Source organism: Tachypleus tridentatus, chromosome 6 (genome assembly GCF_004210375.1).
Source record: "Tachypleus tridentatus isolate NWPU-2018 chromosome 6, ASM421037v1, whole genome shotgun sequence".
Taxonomy (NCBI): domain Eukaryota; kingdom Metazoa; phylum Arthropoda; class Merostomata; order Xiphosura; family Limulidae; genus Tachypleus; species Tachypleus tridentatus.
Window position 1 is genome coordinate 25,726,562 of NC_134830.1, and position 11,640 is coordinate 25,738,201.

General features: G+C 33.3%; 1 long non-coding RNA gene across 1 annotated transcript; it reads left to right on the forward strand.

The window, feature by feature from the left end:
* The first annotated feature begins 2,222 nt into the window (after positions 1–2,222).
* Positions 2,223–11,433, forward strand: LOC143251569 (uncharacterized). The gene is made up of 2 exons (XR_013028626.1): positions 2,223–2,341; positions 11,152–11,433. It is a non-coding gene; the product is annotated as an uncharacterized LOC143251569 (long non-coding RNA).
* The last annotated feature ends 207 nt before the right edge of the window (positions 11,434–11,640 follow it).

Sequence of the window (11,640 nt, forward strand, 5' to 3'; positions counted from 1 at the left end):
TTCAAGTACGTTATAATCCACTAAAAACGAAAACATCCATGAACACAGAAATAATAAAAATGATGAGAAAACAATTTATTAAGATATTAAAATTAAACGTAAACTATTTTATCATTTTATGTACTCAGTATAATTCACTGTGGGCGATAAACCACGGTCAGGGATTTCAGATGATTGTTCGAATAGAAGAGGTGAATCATTTAATTTCTGTTATAACGTTCACTGAAATGTCTCAAAACCACGTTACATTAACTGGTATTTTCTAGGCAGGTTGCCAATTTAGAGATTACAGCATTGGTACCAAAGGAAAAAAAAAGTGTGACACATCAGATAGTTTGTTTGTTTTTGAATTTCGCACAAAGCTACTCGAGGGCTATCTGTGCTAGCCGTCCCTAATTTAGCAGTGTAAGACTAGAAGGCAGGTAGCTAGTCATCACCACCCACCGCCAATCCTTGGGCTACTCTTTTACCAAAGAATAGTGGGATTGACTGTCACATTATAACGACCCCACGGCTGAAATGGCGAGCATATTTGGCGTGATGGGAATGCGAACCCGCGACCTTCGGATTACGAGTCGCACGTCTTAACACGCTTGGACATGTCGGGCCTACATCAGATAGACTTTAAAATACAAGACAGTTTAAAAGGTATTTAGCTCAGTACATTGGATTCGTGTGTTCAGTGTCGCTGTCAATATATTAAAGTACGAGAACAAATTGTATAATATATTATTTTATACATAGATTAAAAATGCTTGTTTAAGACGAATACATAATCAAACTATGGACCACATGTTAAGAAAATGAGACGTTTCAGAAGTTTATAAGATATTATTTATTTCTTATACTATCTTTGAGAAACACACTTTCAGGAGTGTGTGTTTTCTTATAGCAAAACCACTTTGGGCTATCTGCTGAGCCCACCGAGGGGAATCAAACCCCTGATTTTAGAGATGTGAATCCGTAGACATAGCGCTGTACCAGCGGAAGCTTTCAGGCGTAACTGCGACATAGCGAACTTTTTTTTTTTACTAAATAAACTTAATTTTGCTTATCGACAGTTTAGACTAAAATAAATAAAAATTCATGTAACAGATGACGTGATCTTTACATAATGTTTTACATAAAACAAATACAAAGATACAAAGTTATGAAACAGAAAGAGAAATTGTAAATTTTTTTAATTTTGTTTCGGGTGAATAAGCATGAGTAAAAGGGTAAACTGAAAATAGTGCATTACTCTTAAAGCAAAAGACTTGATTGAAATGTTGACAAAAAACAGATAGGTTGCGCTTAAGCCAGGAAAGAGGAAAAGTATTGTTTTTCAAAGTCAGTCTTTTAAGTATATACGGATATTAGGCCATTTATATTTAGCTTCTGACTTCTATATATCTCTTCATTCTTTCTTATATGCAGTTAAATTTTTTACATCTCGATTTTTCCACCGTAAAATTTTATACGTATCGATCAATACTGTTAAATTCTCTACACAGACCTATACCGTTACTTGTATCAAAGGTTTAGTTAAACATTGGTAATATATTTGATCAAGGCTTACTGAAGAAGCCATACACGCCTACAAGAATAATTTAACTTTTTGACTTCATCTGAATAAACTAAAAGCGTTGAAAGTACAAAATACTAACAGAGAAGTTGTAATGATGGTGTCGTGCATTTTATAAGTATTATTGTGAAGATTATAACAGCGTTATCGCATTGATTGTATCTAAACTAATAGCTTTATTTTGTTGTTTTGCGATGCTAGACGTACTGAATTATGTGTTATTTTCGAAATAAACAGAAAAGAGAAAATATTCTCCGACAGCAATGTTTACTCGGTAAAATTAGATGAAAATTACGCATAAATCAATTTGCAAACAAATAAAAAGTGGCATGTTGAAAACATCGATCTAAGTTTGTCGTGAGCGTGTATGAATAAGCCATTGATTAATAGCTGTAAATGTTACAGGTACGCTACATATTCTGATCGATTTGGATTAAAGCATTTTATAGGATATGATACAGCGTTGTATATTTCCGCTATACAAGGTGAGTTTCAACTTTTATTGGTTCAGGTTTCTGATGTTCGTGGTACGTGAAAGCTTACGTATTCACTGACAATCCAACAGAAACCCAACTTGTTCAGTATCAAATGGTCATTCCTATAACATAGCCATGTATTCCCCCTCAAAGATCGCAATAAGAGCTACTAAAACATTATTATTATGATGTTAAACTAATTATTTTTTCCGTCAGGATTCTACTCAACGCTAATTGATGATCTCAAACAGTGATTCGAATTCATTATAAGAAAACACAGGACCTGGTTGTTCTCAGTAACGTAAGTAACTTTTCCGATCTTATTTTACAAACAAATTCTTGGATTATGATATACAGAAAATAAAAACTTTATAAAAACACAAAATAGATGTCAGCACAGTAAGTTAGAAAGTTTCTTTGTTTGTTATATGAACCATCCAAGTTGTTTTATTTTGACCGCTTTCTTTAGAAAATATAGTTTTAATGTGACAGTCTGTGAATTTGTATTTAATGTTAATAATACATACGTGTATTTACAAACTCGAAATTATATATTTTTACATTGCTGTCATCTAGTCAAACATATATGTTAAAATCTAATTAAAATTATATATTTGTAGCAGTTTTCATAAAGCTACGGCCTTATAACGTTTATTTAAAATATTAAACATAATAATTGCAAATAATGTATGTATATAGTATTAATAAATTACCAAGGTTTGTCGTGTTTCATGTTGCAGAATATTAATTACTGAATCTTTGTTGTTAGATTGTTTATTTGTGTTTGTTTGTCTGTGACCACAGAAGGAAATATCTTGAAGTAGCAGACTTATGCTGATATTTTAAATTATAATAGGTTTTAACAATCTCCTAAAGGTTCAAATACGTTAGAAAGGATTAATTTGATCATTTACTAAAACGTATTCATATATAATACAACCTGAAGCTCTTATATGAGTATAATTATCATTTTTGTATTTTAAGTGAATTAAAAAAATTTACTTTAGAACTTTATCACGAACCACGAAACTGGTCCCTGCTAAGGATTGCTGATAATAAGCAAAGTTAGTGATTTCGCTATTGTTAGACAGTCAAACAATTGCCCATTTGTTCATATTATCATTATTATTGTTACAGAATCCTACGGCAAAATCTGCTAAGTATTTTGCACCAGAAGCTAGATATACCATATAAAACGCTGGAAATGTTCGTGATTTATTTAAAACTTGATTTAAATGGTTGTAAATAAATAACAGACGCGATGCTATTCTGAGTGGTTGTTTTTGTACTTGACGAGTGTTAAACGCGTATTTATACGAAACCTCAGTCACAAAGCCACATGGCTAAGAAAATAATTACTTTAAAAAACATGATATCTGTATTTGTTTTATTTAAAACTGCTTTTCTACTATTCGCGATAAGTGAGAGTCGTGTCTTACTCGGAGCATATATTTGCCCATTGCTGTGCACTAACAACGCCAACATATAAGACAATTAAAATTTGAGGATTTCAAATCTACAAATAGGGATTACAAAAAGTGAGGAGATGAGGCTCAATATCAACTTCTGATAACTTGCCTAAGTTACGAATTCCTATTATGACTCTATTATAAATTATTATAAGTTGCATCTAAAGTAGTGTGGGATCGCTCAGGAATTTTGCATGAAACTAGGATAGTACTTTTAAACTTAATCCGTACTTATTAATTTTGTCGTTTTGCAAGTTTTTTTAAGTACTTCATACTCCGCCATAAAAAAAATCCGGTATTTTACTAATGCTTATACAAATTCGACAACAGAACTACAACTTGTGTGTTTTAAAGCACATAACTGAAAATTTTCACGTGAAATGTTCCCGATTTTGCTGCTGCATATCATAACTGGAGTCGCCATTGTTCATCGTCACTTGAGTTTGCTGTCTCCACGTGGATTTCCACGACTGTATTTGAGTTAGTTTTTACAACGGACGTTTGTCATAGTAAATTTACTTTCTTAGATGACGATGACGATTCTTTGCACTGTTTATTAAACTTAGCTGAAATCCTGTGTGCGTATTAAATATTTATTACCATTGTCTCTAGCACGATTTCATATAATTATTGTTATTTTTAAATAGTTGGTGTTCAAGTAGTGGTTATAAATGCTATCAATAATTGATGACTTACGCTGAGTGTGCGGCAGGTTTCTATCTTACATATATTATTTATGTCTCGAACACTTGTGTACAGCAGGCTGTTGAAAAACATACATACGTGTCATGTAAACTTTTGAAAATGAGTATGTTACTAGGTCTGTTTGGATTGCTTTAATTTACGTTGTACTATCTCAGAAGAAACATTATTCTGTTCTTATAAGACTACTTTGTTTCTGTTCGTCTTTTATTACATTACACTGTGGCACTGATTTCCAGGTCTATCATTAAATCTGTGATGATAGATTCTTTACCTTCGAAAGAATCCTCTGAGAACAACTTTACATTCTCTTTTAGTTCTATGTTAGTGCATGAGGTTAGTCCATGTTTTACATTTGTTACTTATTTTAAACTAATTCAGTGTGGCGGTTGGGTAGAGAAACACGATGCAAAAGTATACGGTTGAAAATAACAAATCATTCAACTGAACGCATGCGCATGTACATAACTTAAAATTTATTGTCCATAAACAGACATAATAAAACTTAAAAAACAAGACTGGAAAAAATTGTTAATTAAAAAAAATGGGACTAGGAATCGTCAAAAATGTACAGAAACAAATTTAGTCAAAATGAAAATATTATATTTGCAGGCTTACAGCTAGGTATTTTATAAAAGTAAATAAACAACGACGGAAATATAATATAAGGTTGAAAATTGGTAATTATTGTATACATGGAGTCGAAATATATATTTGTAGCTTAAATCTCTGGTTGAAGACTTGAAAATATAATCTTTGCATTTTGATTCAACTTCTATTATTTTTTTTTTAAATTTATGTCTAGCTGGATGCATAAGTTACAGTAGGCTAATAATAAAGCTCCATTATGTGCATACAAACAATAGTTTGTTTGTTTTGAATTTCGCGCAAAGTTGCATGAGTGCTACCTGCGGTAGCTGTCCCTAATTTTACAGTAAGACTAGAGGGAAGACAGATAGTCAGCACCACCCACCGCTAAACCTTGAGCTACTCGTTTGCCAACGAATAATGGGATTGACCGTCACATTGTAATGCCCCCACGGCTGAGAGAGCGAGCATGTTTGGTGTGACTGAGATTCGACCCTCGGAATACGAGTCGTGTGCTTTAATCACCTGGCCATGCCGAACCTACAAACAAGAGGTTTGTCTATATAAAATAACACATTTATTTTAAATGTTATGTATCATCTGTTGTTTTACTCCTATGTCATGGACCATTTTTTCCATTTTTCCCTTTTCTCGTGAAAACCATTTTTTTTCTTACTTCGAAATATTGTGTCAGATGTTAGAAAGAACGTGAATTAATTCAATCGCGCGCACATATCTGTTGAGTGAAAAAGTCCTCATTAATTCTACTGCACATTAATTCTACTGAAGGTCGCGGGTTCGCATCCCCGTCGCGCCAAACATGCTCGCTCTTTCAGCCGTGGGGACGTTATAATGTGACGGTCAATCCAACTATTGTTTGGTAAAGAGTAGCTCAAGGATTGGCGGTGGGTGGTGATGACTAGCTGCCTTCCCTCTATTCTTACACTGCTAAATTAGGGACGGCTAGCACAGATAGCCCTCGAGTAGCTTTGTGCGAAATTCAAAAACAAACAACAAAAAAAAAACAAACATGAGATACGCGAGTGGCTGAAATATACTGACACTTTTCTATTTAAAAACAATAACTCATTAGCCATTATACAGTCAAATTTCTGATAAAGATTTTTTTCTTAAACTACGAATTGCATAACGTTTTATTGCACGACAATATAACTTACTCAAACTCACTACACTTTATTTCTGTTGATTTGTTATAAATCCTTACTGATGATGCCAGTATAAAAATGTTTTATTGTATTTGTTCGTTTAATTGGCAAGTGCACAGATGCATAAGGGGTGGTGTATTTGTGTTATATTCGGAGATCTCGAAACCCGAATTTTAGCATTATAAAGTCTCAGACTTACAGTTGAACTTCTGAGAGGAAGTAGAGCTTTCCTAATGGCGGCTTGGCATGGCCGAATTTGCTCACCTTTCCACTAAATGCTGGTGATGGATGCTGCTAATCAGTTTTATTTCCTTTGACTGATAGGTCAAAATTAGGGACACAGGTAACAGCTGCTTTAGAATAAATAAAAACAAATAAGCCAGCGTAATGTATTATATATATATATATATATGAATACTATACGTCATGTTATTTTTTAAAGTGTCAAGTCATCCCTTAAGTAATGTCCGATTTTTGGGTCAGAAAAAGAGAAAGAATTTCAAACACTTTTAATGTTATTTAATAAATAAGGTATGTTCTATTATTATTAATTACTTCCCGCCAATGATTCACAAGTTTCTGAATATCATTTCTATAAAATTCCTGGTGTTTGGAGGAAAAGAATATAAAGAGGGTAGTTTCGACATTTTCATGTGTTCCAAGCTCTTTTCCATCAAGAAAGTTCTGCAAACTTCGGACTATATAATAATCACATCAGACAAGGTCTGGAGAATAAGGAGGATGTGGAAGATTTTCCCAGTCTATCTCTACAATCTCTACAGATGTGATCCTTGCTGTATGGGGCCATGCATTATCTTAATGTAACACAACACCTTTACGATTGATCAAATCAGGTCTCTTTTCTTTCAGTGTAATATTCAAGCGCTCTAACTGTTGGCAGTAGAAATCTGATGTAATCGTTACATTGAGTGGCAGCAACTCAAAGTGGGTCACACCAACAATATCCCACCCAAATGTTTAACAAGACTTTCCTAGGGTGGAGGTCCATTTTGGACTAGGCTTTAGTCAGTGTATCTGCACTGAGCCATTGTCTACGGCGCATAACATTTTTTTTATAAAATATCCATTTTTTTATCTCTAGTCACTAACCTGTCTAAGAAAAGTGAGCCATGTTCACGAGAGTGCAAATGTCTACTCTTGCTCTAAGGTTGGCTTCTGTCAAATCATGGTGAACCCATTTTCCAAGTTTTGACATCTTTTAAAGCTGTTGTAGATGACGGTGAACTGTTGAATGGGTTGAATTAAGCTTTTGTGGTAGTTCTTTAACTGTTACAGTATAATCTTCATGAAATGCAGCCAGCAGCAAGTCATTATTGAACTCAATAGGACAACTTAAACGTGGCGCATCACTTAAGCTGTAATCACCTGATCTGAACTTCTGAAACCACCTTCGACATTTTCTTTCATTGAGAGACTCTGCACCATAAACACTTTGAATGCTTTATGTAGTTTCTGCTGCGCTACTGCCCCTTTTAAACTCATAAAGCATTATATGCCTAATGCGCTCCTCAGACACATCCATCTTTATAATAGTTTATTTGATTAATGATCTGAAAATGTAAAGTTGGGTTAGTTTCTATTATTTGTCTGAACATTTTTACACACGTTCTACTATATATTTTAGTCATTAAAGCCTTCTACAAAGACAGAAATGATTATGCACTTTCTGTATAAAATATTCAAACATTACTTATGGGATGACCTGACAATATGATCCAACGCGTCAATTACTGATACGTCGAAGTTTGATGGATGTGTACTTATAACATATATACACTACAATTTACAGCATATTGGAATACCTAAACTTCCCTTACTACATATCAGAAAGAACAATTGATACATTTTTTTACAAAAGTGGTAAGTTAGACTGTTTCGTTAATTCACCTGATATCTGTTCCAACTTACTTTAAAACACGAATGTGAAACCCTACGACAAGAGCAGTTAGTGGAGAGTTTTTTCTGTTTGCATGGTTTTCACTAGAACTTTGAAAAATCTTAAAAAACTGTATAAAGTTTGCACGTTTTTGAATGACTTATGTAGTTTAATGTTGTTGTTTTTTTAATTTAGTGGTTGAAATCTATTGCTAAAAATTAAGATAAAGTTTTTATTGGAAATTAAAACTCTAAATAAAATGTTGTTCACATATCGTACAAAAAAAATGTCATTGAACAACTGTATTTTTAAGTTTCGTTATTTCTTAAGTTGAACAAGAAACGGAAACCTAGTGTCAAACTCATCACTGTCTGGGTCTTTGAAGAAATTCACTCGATAATTAACCAAGTTGTTGAATATTTCTGCTACAAAAAGTAGATTTCAAAACATCCAAGTACTCGAGTTAATAATTCGAAAGCGCTTTAGATACAAAGACCCTTTGAAAACACACCTGTTCCAATGATTCGTGTTACTCATTCAATATAACACTAGAGAAACGTATTTCTCAGAACGACATAGCTAAAGCTTGGACAGTAGATATACGAACAGAGTGATTCAAATTTCTTCTTTTCTGATCGTCTCTTCTCACATGTGCAGAAGATATAATAAAAATCCCTCATCGTGATGAATAGTACATAAATGTTGATCATCAAAATATTATACAAGACGATGAATTGTGTTCCCTCAAGCATTCGCTTTTCATTAATGTTTCTAATACATATGTAGTAGAGTTACTATTCGTTGTTTAAACAGAATTTCGCCTTAATTTGTTCCTGCAAAGACTTCTATATGAAATCAAGATCTCTTTAAACTAATTGAAACTTATCAATGTGTTCTGTAACAAACTGCTTTAATTAAGACTTCTTAGTGTTAACAAAAACACACATACCTATAGACATTAAGACACCATAGTGCTATCACACAAGCACACGCATATCTATAGACATTGACGGATTGAAGATAAGTTTGAATAATCGTGATATTTTGTTCGTACTTCTATGAAACTTTTAGTATTCTGACTATAAAATAATTTCAAATAAATTCCCACTAGATGGTACTCCAGGACTTGTTTGTCTCGAGTTAAAAAATTATTTAAGAACAAAATGTAAGTTAAATATATTTTTCAAAAGAGATACGTTGATGTAGTACTCAGATTTATTCCAGTATAAAATAAAATAACATTTTATAATAACGCCAAGCTGGTATATAACAGCTGTTTATACTTTCGTGGCTGGTAACAGTTCTATCATTTTAGTTCTTTTATTTAGAAATTTTAGTAAATATATATAAAGGGCTAGCTATGCATATCTGTTCCTAATTTCGAACTGTATGACTAAAAAGAAGACAACTATTTAACAGCCTTTGAACTGTTCTTGTCTGATCAACTACTGCACTTACACCTACAAAAAGGCTAACTATGCATACTTGCTTATAATTTTGAGTTGTTTGATTAAAAAGAAAGCAGCTAGTCAACAGTTCATGGACTGTCCTTGTCTGATCAAATGACGCAGTTAAACTTACAGAAAGGCAAGCTGCATATCTGTTCCTAATTTTGAATTGTTTGATCGCAGATAAGGCAGCTAATTAACAGCTCATGGACTGTTCTCGTCTGAACAACTAATGCCAGCCGTCATTCTTTTAATTCACCTACGATTCCAAAGTCTGTAGTGTGTTTTCCAAACAAACCACGAACAATGAATTGTAGGATCTACATTCAGAGCATGAAACCCACAGGACCACTGCTGTCCAACATGTCAGAAACGTTTGATTTTTGATGTCCGTTTCTATCAGAAAGCAGTCAGTAAATTACAAATATTCTTATAAATATTGCACTAAACTAGATTCAATGTTATTTGCTTTTTTATGTAATACTCACTACATTCAAAATTACTTGACTGTATCAGAATTTGGACGTTACTAATTAATTAGTATGCTCCCCGCTAGTACAGCGGTACGTCTCATGATTTACAACGCTAAAATCAGCGGTTCGATTCCTCTCGGTGGGCTCAGCAAATAGCCCGATATGGCTTTGCTGTAAGAAAACACATACATTAACTAGTATATTTCAGTCAGATTTAAATACATGAATTTATGTACATATATACTTATAATAAACGAGTATATATATTTATTAATAAGAAAGGCAATTTCTATAACGCAATCATTATTTATAACAGCAACTTATATTTCTTGCAATTTCAAGATGCAGCGGAATATTGCGGTTATTCATGTATTACATGTATTATTAATGCTTTAAAATAATTTATAATAGTCTAAATAATTGGTGAATGTTTACTTAAATATCTAGCCATGTTATTTAATACAAAACATACACTTTAATTTTATTAAAACTTTTGATTTATTATGTAAATGTCTCGTTTGATAATTAATATCCAGGCTCGCTTAAAAAATATGCCCTGAGGCTAGTGGTCTACCTATAACTTGGTTTCATCTTTCCACTGGAGAATTATAAGCTAAGTTTAGTATTGAGTTAAAATGTAATGAAAAATTAAGACATATTTTAGTTCTTCGCTATAAACTAATGATTTTGTATTTATTAAAAATAAGTGTACATCCTACTTAATTTATTGATAGGGCTGCTATTACTTTTTTGAGACAGATAATTAAGCTTAATCAGTACTAGTTTTCAAAAGGGATGGAACAACATATTTTGATAGCAAAAAGTTTGCCAACTCTTGCATTAATGATTAACTTTTTTCTGTTTTTTTTGGTTTTTTGAATTTCGCGTAAAGCTACTCGAGGACCATCTGCGCTAGCCGTCCCGAATTTAGTAGTGTAAGACTAAAGGGAAGGCAGCTAGTCATTATTACCCACCGCCAACTCTTGGGTTACACTTTTACCAACGAATAGTGGGATTGATCGTAACATTATAACGCTAACACGGCTGAAAGAGCGAGCATGTTTAGTGCGACGGGGATTCGAACCCACGACATTTAGAATACGAGTCGAAAACCTTAACCCACCTGGCCATGCCGGGCTTTATGAATTATATGATGTTTTGACAACTCGTGATTGACCGTTACTAAGTTATTATTAACGGCATAAATTATAATGAGTTTGACTGAAATATATCTTTATTTATGGTGTGTTGTTTTTTTTTATTTCAAGTAACAAAAGTGCACTTCATATTATTCTTAAACACAATAAGATAGAAAAAACAATAAAATGCGCACAACCAGTTGATATATCTTTTTTTCATGTCTTATAGGTATCTACAATTAAAAAAAAAATGGATGGTTCTTTGTTGCCTTGGGTCCCAGATTACGGAACCCATCCGTTTCCTACAGTGACGAAAGTATGGAAAAAGAAGCACCTAGCACCTGAGTCGCTACGAAAATCACATGGATCATCCATATCACTAAAGTCCATCGATACTATCAGCACCGTATTCTCCCCAGAAAGACATGATGATCCCGTAGCTCCACTTACTCCCAGCTCTCGTTTACGAGATCTACTTTTTGGAAACGGCAAAGATGAGAACGAAAGGTAAAAAAGTGTTTGTTTGTTTCAGATATTTGTTCAAAGCCCCATAAGGGCTATCTATAGTAGACGTCCTTAATTGTGAGCTGGTAGACTATTAGGAAAGTTGTAAGTGAATAACAGTCACTTTACTTGAATCGGTTGGTTTGGTTTGTTTTGAATTTCGCGCAAAGTTGTACGAGGGCTCTCCTCGTTAGTCGTCCCTAATTTTGCAGTG